Source organism: Amblyomma mixtum, chromosome 4, assembly GCF_055824585.1.
Source record: "Amblyomma mixtum isolate Tamu chromosome 4, ASM5582458v1, whole genome shotgun sequence".
Taxonomy (NCBI): Eukaryota; Metazoa; Arthropoda; class Arachnida; order Ixodida; family Ixodidae; genus Amblyomma; species Amblyomma mixtum.
The window spans coordinates 92,837,265-92,860,156 of record NC_143015.1 but is presented as its reverse complement, the minus strand read 5'-3'; the positions used below and the strand labels follow the sequence as shown (position 1 = coordinate 92,860,156).

At 49.5% G+C, this 22,892-nt stretch overlaps 1 protein-coding gene and 1 pseudogene across 12 annotated transcripts in view; one reads left to right on the top strand and one right to left on the bottom strand.

Annotated features, from left to right (window-relative positions):
• LOC149347442 (uncharacterized) overlaps positions 1 to 6,054 on the top strand; it is a 197,452-nt gene extending 191,398 nt beyond the window's left edge. For 11 of the 12 annotated variants that reach the window (XM_089587111.1, XM_089587112.1, XM_089587109.1 and 8 more), the window contains 4 exons: positions 1,031 to 1,198; positions 2,216 to 2,373; positions 5,311 to 5,470; positions 5,759 to 6,054. The gene's annotated coding sequence lies outside the window, so the exon portion shown is untranslated. The remainder of the gene's footprint in view (positions 1 to 1,030; positions 1,199 to 2,215; positions 2,374 to 5,310; positions 5,471 to 5,758) is intronic. The other variant, XM_089587110.1, reaches the window with a different exon arrangement.
• Positions 1 to 16,287, bottom strand: part of LOC149347441 (uncharacterized) — a 39,237-nt pseudogene extending 22,950 nt beyond the window's left edge.
• Positions 16,288 to 22,892: the final 6,605 nt, after the last annotated feature.

Genomic DNA, 22,892 nt, shown 5'->3' with positions numbered 1-22,892 from the left:
TCTTTCGATGCCGGGCCGAGTCCTTTCTCCCTCTCCTGCCACCGCTCCCGCCTCGCCGACCTTGGACAGTCAGAGTTCCCGGAAAACGGCGACCGGCAACCGCGCTGCCCGACCTCACAGCCCGCCGCCCGGTTCAGGGACGGTCGCCGAGGGACGGCCGCGGGAACCCCCTTCAGGCGCCTGCCGCTTGGTCGGCTCGCGCGCACACGCTCACACTCGCGCACATGCACAAGGGTCCCTGGCCGACGAAATTGCATGTCGAATGGCGCCGCATCTTGTCTCCCTTTTCGTCTCCGACACTCTCCCTGAAATGACGAAGTCATTTGCTAACCAGGGAGTTCCAGAGGGTATATTAATTGAATTAGACGCCGAAGTTTTGTTCTCCCTGCCATTCGGACCTCAAAAGCTCTTGCCCTGTTGTCTCTTCCAATGAAAGCCCTTTGAATTACTCCGAGCTTCCGCAGTTGGCGCGGCTGCAGAGTTTCTTTTAAGAGGACCACGTCGCCAATGTCAACATGTTTTCCACTTCGAATGCCTCTGGAATGCGTCAGCTGCAACTCCTTTAAACACTCAGAGCACCAGCACTTCCAGAACCTCTCCAACGCTTTACCACGAGTCGACATCACATGTCGCAGGTGGTTGCATGTCAGTGCAGCAATTTCCTTTCGTTGCAGCGCCGGTAGTGAGGTCAGTCATCGTCCATTCAGAAACATAGCGGGGCAAAGAGGCTCAGGTTCATATGGCTCTGTATAAACATGAGTAAGTGGGCGGGAATTCCGTACAGCTTCCACTTCGGTCAGAGTAGTTGGCGTTTCCTCGAGAGTTAGGTAGCCAATTCCGAGAGTCTTCTACAAGGCTAGTTTCCTGCGTCCGACACGCCGCTCGTAAAAGCCACCTCACCAGGGTCCGCGTTCCACAATGGATTTACACTGAAACCAGGAATTTACACTGTTTTGAGCTACGAACCAACTTTTCTCCAATGTACGTATCCATCCGCGATGTCCTTAACATCGTTCACCGCCTTTTCCAGCGCAGACTCTGCGTCCTCTTTGGAAGCCAAGGCTGAGCACAATCGCCGGCCGCTTCGCACCTCCCCGCTTGCAGCAGTGGGCTCTTCGTTGCCTGCAGCGACTTCTCGTGAGCGCACTGCTCCAGTACATGAATCTGCTCTAATCTAACTGTTGCTGCGGCACAAAAGGTGAGTAGAGACTAGCTTATTTGCCTGCATACTGCACTGTGTGTTGACGCGTACTATCGCTGTGACCACTCCCGTTGTGTATTGGCGCGACACTTTGCTGTGACGTTTTGAGGTTTTTCCTGGTTTCCAGGCGATGTGCAATCTGTAATATTTTTGTGAAGTTTTCGAAGTGCACAGGAACATTAGAGTGCTTGTCTCTCAGCTAGGTATTTATGTGTGTTGGCTACACTCTTACAACTGCTGAGAGGCACAATGCTCCACCGCCCAAAAGTAATATAAAATATTCATTACTTTGGCGAGTTCCATAGATCATACTCTCCGTGGCAGCTCTGTTTGGATAGAGGCAAAGGCGTAAAGCACGGATGTGCAATGATATTCTAGAGCACATTAAACAATCTCAGAGTGTCTGTAGTAGCCCCGCCACGGTAGCTGAATGGCTTTGGCGCTCGGCATGTTATCTCAAGGCCCCTGGGGTAACGTACCCGCTTCCTCAAGCTCACTGTATTACGATGGAGGTGAATTTCAAAACCGCCCGCATGCCGCTCAGCTTCAGGACACATCAAAGAGTATCAGGTGGTTGAATTCAATCGCACTTTACGGCATTTCCATAGCCTTTTGGGGCTTCAAATGTGACAATTTACAAGAGTAATTAGCGTGATAATCCCAAATACATCAATTGCATGTCAAATCTCTCTTATATTCCTAAAATTAACCCTTTCATGCGCCAGACATAGCACTTTAATCCGCAGACTTCTAGATCTCATCTGCCCACCTGCGTAGTGTAGACCGGAGCCGGCGTGGGCCACAAAACTATCTTGTTCATTCTTTCACCAGCAATTGAATATTCCTCGCTACACATCATTCTGCGCACCCCAACGCATGACATATGGTGACATCTCTAAGCAGAAAAGCATTGCAGCTTTTATTGTTTTCTTGTTCCTAGTAATTTTGTTATCACCTGTAAAGCTGCAGTAGCAGCTGAATTTGTAATGAGCATGCTCTGCCTTTGTAAATTAGCAGGAGGAAAAGCCTCTGCTGATCGAGCCATCAGTGAAGGTCCACCCGTTGCATTGTAACCTGTGCTGTCGTCACATGGATGACGCGACAAGAGCCAGCCCGCTTCAGCAGCTAGGACGATGAAAACAGCCACCGATACAAAGCGGTGAGAACAAGAAGTAGGTAGCCCTCTACAGACTATTCGGTCATTTGACCAACCTGCATCTTGATTTAAGAAAGCTTCGCATGCAGCTATTGTCCTAAAACACTGGTATGTGATTTTTTACAACATAAACTGTTCTAAGAAAACTTTCGTGGCGTAGACATTCGACATTCGTTCACGTGACCTCACGCATTCACGACCAGAGGTGAGCTTGTGAACGTAGTGATGGCAAGGTGGCCACAAAGTTAGTCATAAACTTACACATGCCGTCATAGGCGCGAACAAACTGCAACGAATAGCACGACCACAGCTTCCGCCTAGTTTAGCACATTACGTAGCCTATCATGAACTTTTTGCGACTGATATGTTGGCTGAATCTCTTTCGCAGGTTTCAGCGTCAAGGTGAAGTTATGCATTCAACACTGTCCAATCAAAACAAAGAAAAAAATAATTTTTCTTTGGGTTTGATATATCTTGAGGCATTGAAAGTAGGCAACATCTGTGACGAGCCGTGAGGAGATTTCAAACTCTACATATCTCGTTCAAGGTGTCTAAGTGACGTAATGCGTGCAAACAAAGGAGGCACTGAAGGCGAACCCCATCTGCTCAAAATAGGAGGTGCGTTTCTAATGGCCAAGGCAAGGGATTTTCAATTGTTGAAAAATTTAGCTAGAAAATCTTGAGCTACAGCGTCGCATAAACCACCGATCACCTCTTTGTTTGGTATCTATTGGCCCACCTTCTAAGGCACTCGGTAGGCTTTGCCACGCCACACTGGTCATTCAGTTATGAATACGCTGCCCGTGCAATGTTCCGCCCAATAGGGACAATCATCCATGTCTCTTGAGTCTAGCACAGTTTGCGCTAAACGGTTTCAATGAACAAGTCTGCTCCATGAGTTGCGCTAAAACATCGCAGCTGTACAGAGGGGAAACGTACCCACACCCCGGTGTAAGTTTAGAGTGTGTAGGATGTCTACACTCAAGTATATTAATGGTTTTTATTTTTGTGCACAGACACGATGCCGCTTGCCTGTAGAGAACCTACGCTGACTTCTGCGGTGCAAACAAATTAAATATTTGGAAAAGGCACTGGGCCCCATGGACACTTATTGCACTAAGGCAAAGCTGCAAAGCGATGCAAGCAAGAGAAGCACGAGAAAAGTGTCCTTGACCTAACAGTTGCGGTTTTAATTCACTTACTTTGTGCCATAGCCTAGCACTTCAGCGTTTCAGACAAAACTTCGCACGATGGTATATCCGCAGCGCGCAGTTGTAGGAAAGAATAACTGGAGGAAAATAAATTAATCGGCTTCTTTAACACAGCCTGGAATGTAATATATATGCAGCCGAATGTGGATTCCATAAGAAACAGACTGCTGGAATAAATCTGAAGCCATGCCTTGCATGAAAATAAATTTAATTGCTTTTTCAAAGCAAGCTTTCATATGCCTTCGAGGGCATGTGGACATACATGCGAGGGCACGTGAGGTGCCTATGAAGCTTCAAAGCTCCTTGGGATGACACTGCTCCCCGCTTTTGATAGGATACTCTGGGGATGTAGCAATTGCTTGGCTACAGTGCTCAAGAGCAGATAGTGTCTCTTGAGAACATTTGATCAACCCTTAATACGTGCAAGCATTGTACCTGTTCCCAATCTGGGTACCGGCTTGCTATTAATAAAATAACAAGATATGTCTTCTAAATACTGCTGTTTATGAGTTTTAAGTGCATGGCCGTTACAGGGACCAACCCATGTGGATATACCGTATAAACGCGTACGTGTAAGCACTGCAATTTTTTTTTTTCAGATTAGAGGGCCAGTTTTCGGGGTGTGGCCCATACACGCGATGTGCGGGAAATTTTTTTTTTTTGAAGTACAAACACACCAATAAGGGAATGACGGGCATTTATTCTACGACCATTCGTCACTTATCGTTACCAGTGGAGTATTCCGACTCCAGGTGGTCGAAATTTCCGGAGCCCTCGACTACGGCGTCTCAGAGCCTTAGTCGTTTGGGACGTTAAACCCCATAAACCAAACCAAACCTATTTCGATTCCGAGCTGATAGTGCGATCTGGTGCACGCTCATCCCACAAGAAGCTGCGCAGCATATTTGTTGTCAGCGCGTAGATGTTGTTCCGCACTTCCATCACATATCAGAGCAGCTCTTTTTCCAGGTCGGGAAACTCGCACGGCTTGCCTTGGAAAGCGCCCTTTCTGCAGCCTCTGTTTCTGAATGCATCATTTTGGTTCCAGCATCCTCGGACGCACTTCTCGGCCACGTTTAATTTCCTCCCCGCCACACGCTTGCAGTGCTCGAGGGTTAACTCCCAGCCGTGTAGCTACTATGCTGCTTATCCATCATGCTATAATTGCAACGCTTGGTGGCAGCACGCGAAAGCCACAACTACGGTTCACTAACACGCTACCGCAATTCCTGTGCCTTTGGCAGCTGGAGCTGGTGATACTGATGGCAATATATATAGCGGGAGCTCACGGCATCACGACAGAGGGAAAAGTTGATGATGATGAGCCATAGCCTCGGGCGCCATCTGATGGCGGTACCTGGTAGCTAGTGTGCACATGCGTTGCCTCCGCGATTGAGCGCATCATTGCTTGCAGCCAGAGCTGGTCACGAAGTCCGCGGCGCATGCATTTTGAAGTCTTTATTATCAAGACCTAACATTTATTGCCTCAGAACTATCTTTATTTTACTGTGTTGTATAACAATATATTTTAATCTGGTTGGTTTTAATAAATAAGAGCTGCAGTATATGTGCATGTACGTGACTAGATTTAGCAATTACCATCCTTGTGATGCCCAGTAATGCAGATACTGAGGACATCATGATGAGGGGTGTTATGTAGTAATTTCACTCTAAACGTAGTGATACACCCGGAATGCACAAATGGCGTCGGTTTCGAAATGAGTATTTGTGCATCATTTCAGGATGTCCTTTGGAGCGAGCGGAGAAGGAAAAACTTTATTCATCTACAAGGGCTGACAGTTTGAGAGTTGTTGAGAGCACTAGGTGTCCAGAAGCCCTCTTTGACCTGCTTGGCTCCCCGGGGTTGTACCACTTGGGTCGCAGCTGAGCAGCATGTCCTTGGTAAGAATTACTAGCAGCCAGTGTATTTTTGTCACTTCTGTACTCGGCTTCACTTGCAGCGATAAGTCACATTGGGTTACTTTCTCAAACACTGCGTGAAAGTTGAAACACTGCTTTGAATTTTTAGAGATAGCGATATTGAACGCTCTTAAATGCAGCCGCACAGACCTACAGACCACGAAGTTAGTGCACATTCCCGCATAGTTAGCGTCCGCACTCAGCTTTTCTTCGTGTGCTTCGCACAGCTTGCGCTGTCGAATGTTCTTATTCTGTGCTTTGCATTTGCAGCTGTCCTGCAGTAAAAGCAAGTTGGCGCTTCTCATCATGACAAAAGCGAGTACCATATCAACGCGCACTGGCTTGATGGACAACATGGGACAACACACGAGCATGGCAGTGGCTAGAAAAGGATGAGCACATAGCAGTGCCTGCAAACCACTACCAACATGGACTAGCCATCCTCTTGCCGCAGCAACGCCAGGGTTTTCCACCTCTGCTGCGTACCGAGGCACCATGAGACAAAGCATAAATTTATCGAACAAAATTGTTGCTCGTGAAATAAATGTTCAATGAGAGGAAATGTACATGTGCATTTATCCTCTCCCCTCCTGGCTTGGAAGAACGAAGCTTTCGATGAATCCTTGTAAGAGTTGCAATGTGGGAGGGGGTTACTTCGCGACGGTGTAAATCCACCTAGCGTTTATCTTGAAATATCTGACTCAGCTACGTTCATCCAGCCTGAAAGAGCTGCTGAGGCACCACAAATTCCGCATGTTCTCGTGGACCTATTTACGATGGGTTTGTACCGGTCATTAGCAGCAAGGAAAAGGGCAGGCGATGCAGACAAGCCGAGTCATGTCCCGTCAACGATCATGATAGCGCGAAGTGCCCCGGCCCTCACTGGTTTGTTTATGCCAATGCAACCAACAGATAGCCTGAATCTCCTGACCAGGCAAGCCAGTTATATTTTCTACGAATTTGCAAACCCCTATAAATACGTCATTGACACTGATGTCTAGGAGTGAAGCGCACCAGAATGTCCAACCTCTATCTCGAAACTATGCAATATCAGCATACGCCCTGTTATCCTCCAAGACAGCGAGATTTCAACTGGCGTAGTTTGCAACGTCGACATCCCGATCTATCACAGCGACTTGTCCATGTCTCGACGGCCATCAACAGCATTTCAATAATTCATGATCAGCACAGCAGAAGGTCTAAATGCATCAAGCGGACCATCAATGGTGACTGTATACTGAAATACGTGAAGGTTAGGCACTTTTGGCACCCAGTTCGACCTTTCCTAGATATACCACTGCAGTGCAGGAACTGCATGTGGACCGATCACGTCAGCAGCGTCTGCAACAACTCCAACTTGTGCCTCAGATGCTCGGAAATACAAAGCGGCGACATGTGTTGCGCAACTGCATTGAAGTGCGCAACTGCCATTGCCTTCAATACCCTTCCTCCAACATTGGGAGTCCGAGTGTGTTTTACACATTCACCATTCTCTAGTATGTTAGGTGTTACGAATGTACGAAGTACGGATCAGCGTTGTCGTCTTACCTAAAACTGTGAGAAGGGGCGCACGACTTGGGGCTGCGTCTTGCAACAGGCGTGTACAGAGCATCACCCATAAGTCGCTTTTATGTTGAAACCAATCAGCCTCGCCGTGAATACAGAAGACCTATGCCGACATGGCGTATGCCCTTAGAATCAGTACAATTCCAGAGCACTTCTGCTACCCATAGTCAGCCATGCGCATCTATTAAGGCCATTACTAATGTGATTTGAGTTAAATACCTTGAAATCGTGTGCCAGGGACTACCACTACCAGGGACGCCGTACAAGCTCAAACCACTTCCACCATCATGCAACCTCCCCGCAGTGTGCGATCATCTTCCACACGCTTTCGTAAGAAGCGAACTCCACAAGCGCACATCATACAAGAGTACCTTGCCCATCAAGAAAACAGAGGACCCGGCCAAGCAAGCCATCGCCGCAGGCCGGGCTGCCAGCGTCATGAGCCTCCGGGAAATAAACGTTTGAGTGCAGTGGGGCCGTGCGGGGGCCCAAGGACCTACGTGTCCCAAACTCCCCTCCCTCCAAATAAAGTTTTCACCACCACCAAGAAAAGTTTGAGATTTACACTGAACTCTACACAAACGAAGCACAGTTGCACTAGACGAGAATACTTACCCGAAAGGAAAAAATGGCCCTGACTCAGCTCGGCTGAGCCAGGTTACACGGAATGAAAGGCAACCAAACCAATGGCCGTTGTCGACGCGGAGACGTGGGCAGCATCCGCCGCCCTTTTCCGCTTGAAATACTCTGCCATACTGCCGCCTCAACTGTGGTTGCGATGCATGCGAGCTCTCCTTTTCAATCCGACGTCTTATCAGGCATGCGACACAGCTGGCGAAGGGAGCTGAGGCGGGCGCAACGACGAGGCGCGCGGTATGACCTCATGCCAGATGGCGCTCCGAGGGAGGAGCGTCCGCCAGCTGCGGCAGTTGCTAGGCAACGGCTCAAGGTTGGTCTCTGTGCCTCCTCGGAGCACCGCCACAGCGAAATCGCAAGTTCGTAGCCAATGTAGCTTTCGCTACGAAAGGCTGTGCTCATGGGGCGATGGTACATAACCTTATTACTTACGGCAGAATCGAGGCGAGTTTCAAGGTAATACGAGGGTCTTTACAACACCCATCACAATACATTTCTAGAATAAACACCGCTTGATGGGAAACAATTGCTTCATGCGGAGAGCCAGTGCTTTATGGCTGAATTGGAGGAGAAAAAGCGCGATGTCGAACTTTTCTTTCTTCTCACTGAGCAAAAATGACAAGGGTGCACTGAAGTTTTCTTATGTGTAGTAATGCGAAAAAATTTCTCTGACTGCTGCCGATCCTGTTGATGCGTGTTCGTTATTTCACGCCTTTGCAGTTTCGAACTCGTGTTTTCGCTCGAACTTCGGTTCTCTCTCATCCGAGGACGTTGGTCCCGTTGCTAGATTGTCTAGCAAGCACACCATAGTACTAAACATTTAATGAATTAATAATTTATTAATTGATCAGCATTTAGTTTGAATTGCCATTGAATTGAGGAAGTAGTTTACTAATTGGGATGATTAATTCATTGATAATTTAATTAACCTATTTATTAACAATTTCGTTGACAACTGAATTTAATGCAACTGAATTCTTTATTTATATAAATAAGTAACCAATTCAGAGGCTCTATTAAATTACCGCTTGATTTGTTAATTTATCAACTCAGGTAATCAGTTACTTCACCAAACTAATTATTTACTGTCATCTTAGTGACCTAATAATTGATTCGTTGTAATTAAATATTTAATAAACAACCTATTTTATTAATTAATCCGGTAATGAATGATTGACAGTTCGTGCGGAACCGCTCTGATGGCACACACTGCCGACACGCACTAATTACAGGTCCTTACACGCCACTTTCTTCTTATACATTTTTTGCGATTGGGGACAAGGAACATTACCTTGATAGCGAGAAAACCAGGAGGATACGGCTTCATTGTCAGCATTATTGGAAAGCATTTCTTCCCGATGTGGTTTGTCAGGCGTTCAAGTGAAGTTGAAACAAAGAGAGCTGCGAGAAAACAGGCCAGCGTTTCTTCCCACCTGACACGACGTCGTCAACAGCCCAGCAAAGCTCACAGTTTTCACAACGGGTTTTCTATTATGCACTGTCAGGTGATGGCGGCAAAAAGCACAAATTGAAATTTTAACGCAAGTAAAGGTCTGACGGAAATGCCGGCAGAATTAAACAAATATTTGACGAAGGCAAAAAAATCTTGTCTGTTTTGTGCATTAAAACTTATCCTTAAAATACGTTTTAAAAGCTGTACAATTTTACTGAATTTCACCTAAAACCTCGGGCATGATTAGTAATTGCAAATATATTAGGTATTAAGAGTCTATTGTTCTCTTTATCGGCAGTAATTTTTTTCCTTTACTTCATCTTGTGTTTGTTCTAAGCAGCCTACATTATACCGGTTTGATTTCGTCACTGTTTCTGCGAAAACAACTGTAAAGTGAAACTTCTGTTTGTGATGAGTATTGTGTAATAGAAAGAATGTATGCGATAGACGTGTTTCAGTTTAGTCAGTAACGTCACGCTGGCAGAAACAGAGGCGTAAACCATGTTATAAAGTGATGTCCACGACTGGTCAAAGCATGGCGCTTAATGTATGTAGTCATATTATTGGTCGTAGAAAGCACTTCACTTAAGATGAGTATAGATACGTGATGGCTTCACGGCTGAAAAGCGGAATGAGAAACAATAAAAGAAGCTAGCAAGTACTAACGACGGCAATATTAATTAGCCACAGCGCTTTTAGCGAGTTATAGCTGCGAGAGCGCAACAAAGGTGTGGGGCATCCTACTTACTGTTTCTCATCAATTGCACTGTTCCTAACGAATAGAGCAACCAGCTCTGTCAAGAATTTTGTTCAGCACACAGGATTGTCGCACAGTAAGCCACCAAAAAAAAGTTTGCCGCTTTGCTGAGAGAACAAGAATAAATTCATTGAGTTACAATGAACTACAAAAAATATTTCTCGCAGTTTATTTTTGCTAAAGAAAAAATATTGAACGAAGGCATTCTTTTGCAGGTGAACACCAGCACCACGCTCCTCAAAGCGCTATTGAAAGCGCGTTTCCTTTCCTTTCGAAATTTGCGCACAGATCGAGTAGGACGACGTGCCGTGATCAGTGCGAGAGTGTGTTGCAGTTTAATAGGAGGCGTGATGGGCTGCGGCAGTAGCGTAGTTATCTCGTGCAGTGGCCAGGGAAGCTGATCTGTTCGAGTCGCTGCGGGATCACAACCAAGTAGCGGCAATATTTATTTTGTTTCTCCAGGTTGGCCATGGCCACCCTCATTCAACGCCTCGTTTATTTCCAGTCATTTCCCGCAACAAGTGACAAACGTGAGAGGTTGCACTAGACACCGGCATTTTCCATGTGAAATTTCGCATGGAAAAACGTGCACTGATGACAAATGAAAACAACGCAATCTTTTGTGGACAGTTAAATGGTCATGCAAAGCAAGCGCCATTGTGACGGCTGTTCATGAGTGAACTCCTCAATATCCCAAAATTCAACAACCACTCTACCTGTCCACCACAAGTGGAAGCTGATTTCAGTACATATCGATGCCACCTGTGGATATGAACGGCATGAATTACACATCGCTATCTACCTAACTATCATGCGCCGTTAACTCCCGTCCGATGCGCTGCAGTATCGTAACGAATAGTTCGTGTAAAGGAGTGTTTAGAGACAACACTGCTAATGCATGAATGGCAAACAAAATACGCCACGGCATGTATGATTTCCTACAGTCAAGTACTGCACGTTTCGCAGTGATTAAACCAGTACAATAATGGTTGTGTGTAACAGTAAGTGAACGAGTCAAAACCATACTGTACTACACTTAGGGATTCTGGGAAGGAGATCGGGAACAGCAGCCATTATATGACACTGGCTGTCACTAAATTTCTGAGCTTCGGACTGATAGAGGTGGTTTCTACTAAATATTGCCACATTCCTGGGTACTCTCGTGGCGCCGTCTCCCGGCCGAACTGCCTTCTCCGCTATTCTGGCTAGCCTTAGCCATAGTGGCGGGCAGGGCTGCTTCTTCGTCCTCTCTTCTGTGTGGTCCCCTCGGGAGTCCGCTGCTACCTGGCGCTGCACAGTAAAACGTGTCCTGGCGGTCCCGACTGCCTAGCCGTGACATATTTGGTGGAGCCGGCTGGGTAACGTCCTATGTACACTGACTCTGAAGACGCCTTTGAAGCCAGTTCTCAGGGCGTAGACAACCCCCGTGCACAAAGCGAGCCGCCGCCTGCTAGGCCTACAGCCAGAGTTTAGCGGCCTGACAAAACTGCCAAGGAAGATGACAACAACCACTGGCAGCCAGACCACTCAACGTTTTGGAGCTGACGCTCCGTTCGTGCTCCACGCGCCCCGGTCACCGCCGACGTTCCACGGAGACAGGTTTGAAGACGTTGAAGATTGGTTGGCCAGTTTCGACCGTGTGGCAGCCTTCAACCAGTGGGACTGTGAGCGCAAGTGGAGGAATGTCTACTTCGCGCTAGAGGACTCGGCAAAGATCTGGTTCGAGAACCACGAGACCTGTTTTGCCACCTGGGAGGTTTTTCGGCGTGAGTTGCTGGCGACATTCGGCAACAGTGAAAGAAAAGAGAAGGCGGAAGTCGCTCTGCACTCCAGGTAGCAGCAGCCAAATGAGAGCGTCACCATGTTCGTTGAGGACATGATGCGTCTCTTCAACCGAGCCGACCCTGCTATGCCCGAGGCCAAGAAAGTGCGCCACCTAATGCGCGGCGTAAAGGAGCAGCTCTTTGCCGGACTGGTCCGTGACCCGCCAAGAACAGTGGCTGACTTCACAAGGGAGGCAACGGGTATCGAGCGCTCTCTGCAGGAACGAGGCGCGCACTACGGACGTCAGGCTACCGTAGCAGCCGCTTCCCAGTACACGCCTACGTCGCTGCCCGCCGAGGAGCTTCGGGAGCTTGTAAGAAGCTTCGTTCGCGAGGAACTGGTGAAACTTCGCCTTGAAGTTCCACAGGCCAGTGTCGCTGCCGTAACGGACGTGGTCCGTGACGAAATCCGACGAGCTGTGCAGCCGCCTCCCGCTCCACACCCGGCGCCCTCCGTTATGACGTACAGCGAAGCACTACGAAGTCCTAGGCCAGCGATGCAAGCCTTTTCCCCCGTCGTTCCCGTGCCAGTACCATCCCTGCCAGTACCTGCCATGCCAGTACCACCCATGCCGCAGGAGTTCAGGCCCCCCATGAGCAATGCGCACGTGTGGCGTACGCCAAATAATCGGCCGCTCTGTTACTACTGCGGGGAGCCCGGCCACATCCTCCGTCACTGCCCCTACCGCAGAATGGGTTTAAGGGGGTTTTCACCTGACGCACCTCGACCACGCTACGGTGAAAGACCACGGGTATCTAGCTGTACCTGGCCGATAACGTGCAGTCCTCGACCCCGCAGCGACGCCAGTCCCGATCGCCATCCCCAAGGCGGTTCTCTTCGCCCGGCCGCCCGTCGTCCTCTGGCCAGTTCAGAGGCGCATCCCCACATCGGGAAAACTGAAGACGGCGTCCTCCGAGGGTAGGGCCGCCGCTACTGGAACGTGTCAAGAGCCTCCACCCGAACATTCGCCGCGGCACTCCGATCAACGACGACGTGACCCGACGACATCAACGACGCGCTGCGACCGACTGGTTTTCGCCGAAATTCCGGTATCCGCCGACAACCATGACGTTACCGCACTCGTGGATACCGGCGCCGATTTTTCTGTAATGAGCAGTCGGTTAGCCACAGCCCTGAGGAAGGTTCTAACTCCTTGGTCCGGGCCACAGATCCGGACAGCTGGTGGCCATGTCGTAACTCCGATTGGTGTCTGCACTTCGCGAATCCAGATCCGCGGTGTTACTTTCCCTGGTTGCTTTGCTGTGTTACCCGAGTGCTCAAGGACCTCATACTCGGTTTGGATTTCCTTCAGGAGTACGGTGCCGTCATCAATCTTCAGGAGCTAATCGTGTCGTTTTCCACCCAATGCCCTGTCGACGACGATACCGTGCCACGCAGGGCTAAGTTGTGCGTCTGTGATGACCAGGTGTTGATCCCGTCAAGAGCCAGCATGTTTGTTACCGTAGAGTGCGATAACAGCCCCAGCACTCGTGGCATCGCTGAAACCAACATCTCGCTTCTCCTGAGTCAGCAAGTGTGCGTAGCTCGCGGAATTATTGAATTGAACAGTGGGCGAACCGAACTTTTGGTGACCAATTTTGGTTCTGAACCTCAGTGTTTGCCGGGCAAAACAGCTATTGCGTATTTCGAAGAACTTTGTGAATTCGCGGGACAGCACGCGTTGTCCGAAATCCCGGCATCAGTGGAGGCACCGACCACTCCCATAAAGACCGACGTGAACCCGAACCTCCCGTCTCATCAGAAACGCTGCCTGGAGGGCATTATCGAATCTTTCCGCGACTGTTTTGCCTCGACCTCCAAGGTCAGGCAGACTCCGATCACAAAGCACCGCATTATTGTTGACGCAAACCAGCGACCGTTATGCCAGCCGCCTTATCGGGTCTCTTCGAAGGAACGTGACGCCATTCGCCGGAAAGTTCAAGAAATGCTCCAGGACGACGTGATACAGCCGTCGACGAGCCCGTGGGCATCGCCTGTTCTTGTGGCGAAGAAGGATGGGACCCTACGGTTCTGTGTTGATTACAGGCGTCTAAACAAAGTCACCAAAAAGGACGTTTATCCTCTGCCACAGATCGATGACTCCCTGGACCGGCTACGCCACACCACGTACTTCTCGTCGCTAGATTTACGTAGTGGCTATTGGCAAATCGAGGTGGACGAGCGCGACCGGGAAAAGACCGCCTTTATTACACCGGATGGTCTGTACGAATTCCGGGTGCTCCCTTTCGGACTGTGCTCGGCTCCTGCCACCTTCCAGCGGATGATGGACACAGTGCTTGCCGACCTAAAATGGCAGTCCTGCCTCGTGTACCTGGATGACGTTGTGATCTTCTCCACCACGTTCGAAGAGCACTTGAGGCGCTTACGTGCTGTGTTCGCCGCCATTCGTTCGGCTGCTCTTTACCTGAAGCCCGAAAAGTGTGACTTCGCTTTCCAGGAGTTGAAGTTTCTGGGCCACATCGTGAGCGCTAAGGGAGTTAGCCCTGATCCCGATAAGACAGCCGCTGTCGCTGCTTTTCCCACGCCAACCGATAAGCGAAGTGTGCGCCGCTTTCTGGGTCTCTGCGCCTATTATCGGCGTTTTGTGCGGAGTGAGTGAGTGAGTAGAAACTTTACTGATTTCTAAGATTTAGCCTGCGGTGGAGGTGTTCTTCAAGTCTGCTCTTCAAGTCTTGAGGTTGCCTCCTTAGCCTTGGGTGGTCCCCTAGTCCAGGGCTCCACTGAGTCTGGCCACCTCGCTTGCGTGTGCTATGAGTGCCCTTTGGGCCTCTAGCTCGCAGCTGGTGAGCCGGCTCTCCCATTGCTCCGCACTTGGTGTGTCGTGTTTGTGGAACGATATGTTTCTGTCGCATTCCCATGTTATGTGGTATAGTGTTGGCCTAGCTTCGCGCCAAGGGTATGTGGCGCGGTATTGTGTCGGGAACATCTTGCTTAGTATATATAAGTTGGGGAAGGAGCCTGTCTGTAGCTTCCGCCATTTTGCGGCTTCTTCCTTGCTTAGTTCTTTTGTGGTGGGGGGTATTGGTATCTTAGCCCCCTGTATAAACTTAGTGTTTCAGAGTACCCAACCCCTAGGCTAGTCCAAAGCTCCTCCGGGGCTTGTGACCCCCCAGCTCGGATAGCAAGCCCTCGAGCTAGTTCGTCCGCCCTTTCGTTGCCCCAGACCCCCGCATGGCCTGGTATCCAAATTATGTTATGTTTCTCTCTCCTCCCCGAGGGTGTCCCCTCGCTGAGGATCCTGAGTGTCGTTTTGCCTACCCTTCCTTTTGTGTAGTTTCGACACGCTTCTTGTGAGTCTGTTAAGATATTCAAGGGTCTCCCCTTTCTATCCCCCTCCCTCATTGCTAGGGCTATCGCTATCTCCTCCGCCTCTGCTACATTTGATGCCCTGGCCGTGAGGCTCGTTATGTGTTCTCCCTGGCGGTTGACGACTACCGCCACCATTTTATTTCCTCGTTCACCATAGTACGGGGAAGCGTCGGTGTATACCGTGCTGTCCCTGTGCCCTATTGTTTTTTCATAGTATTCTGCCCTGGCTCTCCTCCTGCTGGCATGGAGGTTTGGGTCCATGTTGCGGGGGATGGGTTGTACGCTTATGTTTCTTCTTAGTGCGTCTGTTATGTTTGCCCTGTTGTTGTGATGGTTCTCCGTCTCCCGACCCAACCTAGTCAGAAGTGCTCGTCCGGTTCTTGTGTCGCTGAGTCTGTGAAGTTGTGCCTTTATTTGGCATTCACTCAGCTCTTCAAAAGTGTTGTTTAGCCCTAGTTGCATTAGCTTCTCGTTGGACGTGTTCCTTGGTAGATGTAAGGCTATCTTGTACGCTTTGCGAAGGATAGCTTCTGCTTGCTCTCTTTCAGCTTTGATGGTTACGTGGTATGGTAGTGAGTATGTTATTCGACTGACTATCAGGCTGTTCACCAGTCTGATTGTGTCTTCTTCCTTCATGCCATGCCTTTTGCTCGCTACTCTATTTATCATTCGGCCTACTTGCTCCGCCGCTTTGCGTAGCAGGCTGAGTGTGTGGCTGCATTTCCTGCTACCTTGCAGCCACATACCCAGTATTCTTATCATTCTTTGTTCCGGTATGTTCTGCCCTTCTAGTTTCACCTCGAGGTTAGCCTCTGTAGGGTGCCTTCCTACTCTGAGAAGTTCGGACTTTTCGGTGGAACACCTTAGTCCCCTCTTCTTCATGTATCCTTCAATGCAGGCGGCTGCCGCTTGTAGACTTTCTTCTTTGCTTCCTAGCGATCCTTCGCTGGTCCATATGGTGATGTCATCCGCATACATTGCGTGTCTGATTCCTTGTATCTGGCTGAGCTCTTTGGCTAGGATGATCATTGATATGTTGAAGAGCACTGGTGATATCACTGAGCCTTGTGGAGTTCCCCTGCATGGTGTTTGAAAGACCTCGCTTCGTAGGTCTCCCAAACCCACCGTTGCAGTTCTGTTTGTGAGGAAGCTTCTCACGTAGTCGTGTGTTTTCTTTCCGCAGTTGGTGGCGTTGATGCCTTCCATGATTGCTGCGTGGGATACGTTGTCGAAGGCCCCCTTGATGTCCACGGCCATGACTACGTTTTCCCCTTTGCTTGGCATTGTTTCTAGTACTTCTTCTTTGAGCTGAAGCAGCACGTCTTGGGTCGATAGATGTTCCCTGAAGCCGAACATGGTGTTGGGGTACCATCCTCCGTCTTCTAGGTGTCTTTGTATTCTTTTAGTGACGATTCTTTCGAAAAGCTTGCCCAGACACGATGTTAGCGAGATAGGTCTGAGATTTTCTATCTGCAGTTTTTTGCCTGGTTTGGGTATCATAGCGACTTCCGCGTGTTTCCACTCTTTCGGAACCGTTCCCTCTTCCCAGAGTTTGTTTAAGTATTTTGTGAGCTGTTCTACCGCTTCATCGCTGAGATTTCTTATCAACGAGTTCTGGATCTTGTCCGCCCTCGCTGCCGTGTTCTTTGTCGTTGCCCTTATGGCTTGAATAACTTCTTCTCTTGTTATCGGTTTGTCCATGTCCTGGTTTTCTTTCCCTTGGTATTCTCCTTGGTAGGCTTTCACCTGTTCTTTTCCGTAGAATTTCTCTTTTACTGCTTGGATTAGCTGCTCCTCCGTCCCTTCGTATTGGTGGATCAGTCTTTGTATCGATTTGTTACTTTCTGCTTTGTTCTTCGATGGGTCCATCAGCTTCCTTAGTATTTGCCACGTTCTGGCCGTGCCTAGGGTGCTATTCAGTGTTGTGCTGAATTGTTGCCATCCCTGTCTAGCCAGTTGTGTTGCGTATTCTCCCGCTCGCTTGGTGATTTCTATCTTCTTTTTTAGTTTCCTGTTAAGCTTCTGTTTCTTCCAGCGTTTGGTTAGGCTTTTCCTTGCCTCCCATAGGCCGAGGAGTCGTTTGTCTACCTCTGGTGCCTGTTCTGTGCGGTTAACTTCTTTGGTATATGTATCTCTTATTTGTTTAAGTTGTTGGCTCCATTCTTCTAAAGACGTGATGTCGCCTTTGATGCTTTTGCAGTGGGTGCGGAAAGCGTCCCAGTCTGTCAGTCTTGCCTTGCCTATTTTCCTTCTGATGCTTTCGGCTTCAATGGCCACTCTGATTATAAAGTGGTCGCTGCCTAGGTTCTCCTGTGTGTTTTCCCACTCTGCTTGTTTAGCTCCTCTGACAAAGGTTAGGTCGGGACACGTGTCTACGCTTACACTGTTGCCTTGCCTTGTGGGTTGGCTCTCATCCGTAAGTAGCTCGCAGCCTGTGTTTTCTGCTGCTGCACATATGCTCCGCCCTTTTATGTCCTCTTTTTTGCTGCCCCATTGCGGGCTTTTCGCGTTGAAGTCTCCTGCTATAACTAGGGTGTTCTGCCCTGCAAGTTTCTTTGCCTCCGCGAAAAGCTTGATGAAGTCTCCCCTGTTTTTAGGTGGGCTATATATGTTTATAACAAAGGTGCTTTTTGCTTTCCTTTTCCTTTTGGGAATTATTTCAGTTATCACGTGTTCTAGGTGTGTGTCTGTTATTTCCCCATGATTTATTGCAGTTATTTTGTCGCTAATGAGTGTTGCTGTTTTCCCTTTTTCCTGGCATGAGTAGCCTCTTAGGGTTGGGGTACAGTTTGCTTCTTGTAATAAGATTAGGTCTGGTGGGGTTCCCCTAGTGCTAATGAATTGCTGCGGGAGCCCCTGCTTGCGCCTGTAGCCCCTGCAGTTCCATTGCCAAATCTCTAGTTGTTGTCCTCCTGCCATGTTGCTGTGTTGCAGCTACTATTGTTCCCTTGGGTTTCTGTACCGAACCTCCGCTCATTAAAGAGGCGGTCTCTGGCGTCGTTTAGTGTTCTCTGTGTTGTTTGATTTTTAACGTAATTGCGGAAGCTTTTGTCTTGCAAAGCTATCTTCTGGCTTAGTTGTTGCATTTGTTGCTGCATTTGTTGTTGCATTTGCAGCATGAGTGTTTTTAGGTCTTCCCCTGCCGTGTTGGTCTCCCCCATGTTTTGTGGGTTCTCTATAGTTTGTGGTGGTGGTGTTGGCGTTCTCACTGGTGAGAAACCTGTTCTCCGTATCTCCTGTAGTTCTGCGATTAAGTCGCTGATCTGCATTCTTAGCTGCCTCTTCTCCTTTCTTATGTTGTTGATTTCTGCTCTTAGGCTTTCGTTTTCTGCCTTGGTGTCTGTTGTGTTGTTTTCCTCGTGCGGAGCAAAAAGTATTTTGGGAGAGCCGCCTCCCCAGCTTACCTTAACTCCGCCGCTTTTCTTCTGCTGCGTTTGCTGCTGGCTGGCCGTGGTCTGGCTCGTCTCGCCTCGTTCCCGGATCTGGCTCCGGTCCCGGCTGCGGCTGTTGCTGCGTCCCCTGGACTCGCTTCGGTAGTCAGGTTGTTTCTCCTGGTCCTCGTTCCGGAACCAGCGTGGTCGTCGTCCTCCATTTCTGCCTTGGCTGCGGCCGCGTTGCTGCTGACCCCAGGCTCGTAGCTCTCCAAATGATTTTAGTCGCTGTGTGCATTCCCTTGCTCCTGTGACGTGGGAGCCCTTGCACACGAGGCACTTCGGTACGCATTGGTGTTGCGTCTCCGGATTTGCTTGGCCACATTGCCTGCACGCCTTGCTTTCCGGGTTTGGGCATACATCTGCTCGATGCCCTTGCTGGTAGCAGTTGTAGCATATCTGCCTCGTTGGTCTGTATGGGTGGCACCACATCTACTTCTCCCAGATCGCTGAGCCCCTCATCCGCCTCACGAAAGATGCCGAACCGTTCTCCTGGGGCCAGGAGCAACAACAGGCCTTCGAAGACCTCCGGACTCGTCTGCAAAGTACCTTGGCCACTTCGACGAGTCAGCCAACACTGAACTGCACACAGACGCCAGCAACATCGGCCTCGGTGCGGTCCTTGTGCAGTGGCAGGATGGTCTCGAACGCGTAATCGCATATGCCAGCCGCACCTTGTCACGCTCGGAGGCGAACTATTCCACCACTGAAAAAGAATGCCTGGCAATTGTGTGGGCAGTCACCAAATTTCGCCCGTACTTATACGGCCGCCCTTTTAGAGTCGTCAGTGATCAACATTCGCTGTGTTGGCTGGCGAACCTCAAAGATACCTGGGGACGGCTTGCACGCTGGAGCCTTCGCCTTCAAGAGTTCGACGTCACCATCGTTTATAAGTCCGGCAGGAAGCACAGTGATGCCGACTGTCTGTCTCGTGCTCCTGTTGAGGACAACCGAGCTGATCCCGACACCGCTTTTGTTTTTCTCGGCGCCATCTCCACGTCCGTCCTCACTCAACACCAGAGAGACGACAGTGAACTACGGCCTCTCATTGAGTATCTTGAAGGAAGCGCTGAGTCTCCACCGCGAATATTCTCTCGTGGACTGTCATCGTTCTGTTTGCGCGATGGCGTTTTGTATAAGAAAAACTACCACCCGACGCAAGCTCCCTATCTGCTCGTCGTACCTGCGGCCTTGCGCGACGAAGTCCTGCAGGCGTGCCATGATGACCCATCTTCTGGTCACCTGGGTTTTTCCCGCACTTTGGCGCGGATACGCCAAAAGTACTACTGGCCCAGGGTTGCCGCAGTTGTACAGCGTTACGCCAGAACTTGCCGCGAGTGCCAACGTCGCAAGACACCACCGACTAAGCCAGCCGGACTACTGCAGCCTATTGATCCACCACACGTTTCTTTCTACCAACTCCGCATGGATTTACTCGGCCCCTTTCCGGAGTCTTCCCTGGGTAACCGGTACATTGTGGTCGCCACCGACTACCTCAGTCGATACTGTGAGACGAAAGCTCTTCCCCGTGGAACAGCTGCGGAAATTGCCGCCTTCTTCATGCACAACATCGTGCTTCGTCATGGCGCACCCACGGTCGTTATAACTGACAGAGGGACGGCCTTTACCTCGGCGCTGACAGAGGAAGTTATGCGACTCAGCGGCACCAGCCACCGACGAACAACAGCTTATCATCCGCAAACTAATGGACTCACTGAGCGCCTAAATAAGACGATCGCCGACATGGTTTCCATATATGTCGACGACGACCACCGCAACTGGGATGCAGTACTCCCTTACGTTACTTTCGCATATAACACTGCCCTGCAAGAGACGACTCACTTCACACCGTTTCGCTTAGTCCATGGTCGCGAAGCCACGACTATGCTCGACGCAATGCTTCTTCCTGGTAGTGTTAACTCCGCTGTCGTGGGGGCCGACCGCTTTGTTCACGAAGCTGAGGCCGCCCGCCAACTTGCTCGGCAACATATCCGGCATCAACAAGCAAAAGACGCTCACCGTTACAACCATCGCCACAGGGATGTCACATACCAGCCCGGAGAAAACGTTTGGGTGTGGAGCCCAATCCGCCAACGAGGGCGCTCTGAAAAGCTGCTTCGGCGGTACTTTGGCCCCTATAAAGTGATACGCCAACTCGGCGAGGTAAACTATGAAGTTCTCCCTCAAGGAACTGTTGGTTCCTCTCGACGACCAACGTCCGAAGTTGTGCATGTAGCACGAATGAAGCCGTAGCACGCCCGCTAGCAGCTCACTCGTCTCTACCTGCGGGCGCCGAACACTAAGGTGTTCAGCGTACGCGCCCGTCGAGATGGGGGTCGGCCAGAACCGCCTTATGGAATCCCACACTCGCCCTGCTGTCCAACCACAACACGCTGCCGCTTGAATACTCCGTCGGACAGAGTACCCACGGCTTGGTTTCGGGAACGCTCACCGACCGCGTGCTGCTCGCACTGGAAGTAGCAAATGTCCAGACTACTGAGAGCTGTCTCTCCCTCCTCGCATACGAGATCAAGACGGCCGAGACAGGATTCCGCGCCCGTCGATGATAACTGCTCCGTGCACCAGGACTACTGCCCCTCTGCACGGGCACCCCATGAACAGCAGGTGTTCGTGTGCCAAAATCCCGTGCGCGGAAAAGCCGCCGTCGGTCCACACGACCTGCCGCGCCGAGGGCGGCGCTTTCCACAGGGGGGGAGCAATGCCACATTCCTGGGTACTCTCGTGGCGCCGTCTCCCGGCCGAATTGCCTTCCCCGCTATTCTGGCTAGCCTTAGCCGTGGTGGCGGGCAGGGCTGCTTCTTCGTCCTCTCTTCTGTGTGGTCCCCTCGGGAGTCCGCTGCTACCTGGCGCTGCACAGTAAAACGTGTCCTGGCCGTCCCGACTGTCTAGCCGTGACAATATTTTGTGTTCCAATAAATTATGTCGCAGCATGTAACTTCTGCAGGCTTGCCTAGGCAAAATTTGCGTCGTATCGCTATCTCGCTGTGCAAAAAAGTGAGTGTTGAATAGTGAATGGTCTCATAAGCTGGCATAAAAACATGGCCTTGAAAAATTCACATTCTAAAGCACTGTTCACTGAGGTTGACTACAATTTGGTTTCAGAGGGCTGCAAATAATTTAGATGAGGCTTATACGTTGATAGTTGGGAATTTTATTGTATGTCCAAATGTTTTCCTATTACGGGGAGACCATAATGTTCATGAAACAGGGTTAACAGAACACACGCTTCTCTTGCGTACACCAGGAATGTGTTATACCCAAGACAATAAGTGTGCAAGAACGTATACATAAGCAGCACAGCTCCTCGACGAACAAGTAAACGTTCGCTTATTCTACACAGCAGCCCACGTAGGTGTTTTACACCGCAGGAACGATAACCATGGTGAACTGCGATCTAAACTTTAGAGCTTAATGTTAACTCTGACACCACTGTTCAGTCACTTACCATCCCTTGGGTCCGAAGCACAGGATTGTGCAGTAGCTGCGATCGTAGAAAGCAAGCACAGTGCCCACCAGCTACGCACTTGCTCCATGCCTCCTGAAAGCCTTTACGATACCCAAGATCTGAGCGAGAGTGATGGGTGATGGCAACATATACGCAAATATTTAAGTGAAAGCACCTGCACTGCAGCTGTTTTTCTTGTCACGACGCCTCGTGACACTACTCCTTGATAATTATCTTGCGCTATTGTCTTTTCTCTCCAACCTTTGGGTATCCGAATGAATAATCGCTCACGCTCGTGCCTATCTACTTAAACAAAAAAGTCGAAGTTTCAGTTGTTTTTTTTTTGCTGCACCTGTCATTCTACGGCCATAGCGAATGCGCTGGCTTTGACACGTGCGAGAGAAGAATATGACATTAAAGAAAGTAAAAAAACTGGGGAAGATTAACTGGACCAGGCTGCGCGAGACACCTCCACTATACCCCGCTGAAGCAGGAGAATAACAAGCTGACCATTGAGCACCTTGAAAACAAGTAACATTACGTGATAATTTATTTCACGTGTTGTATATACTTTTAAATCTTAACCCTCCTTTCTGGGTGAGAATAGTGAGGGAAAGGACAGCAGTTTATGCAGAAGAATAAATCTTGCGCAAGAAACGAAAATGTGATTGCACATTTTGAAAATGCAAAAAAGGATAGGACATGGAATAAGACAGCGCTAGCCAATATGTTCCAGTAAACAGTGCGTCATCTGTAGTGATGACTTTATGCAAAAAATGCACAAAACAGCCGGAAAAAATACTACTCCGATGATTAGTGAGATTATGCGTCAGATGCCAGAAAAAAAAATAATCTGGGCACGAAGAATTGCTCGCGGAAATAAAGATACCCATGCGCACGTAATGCGAAATTTCAGGGATATCTACTTCAGCCCATAATTC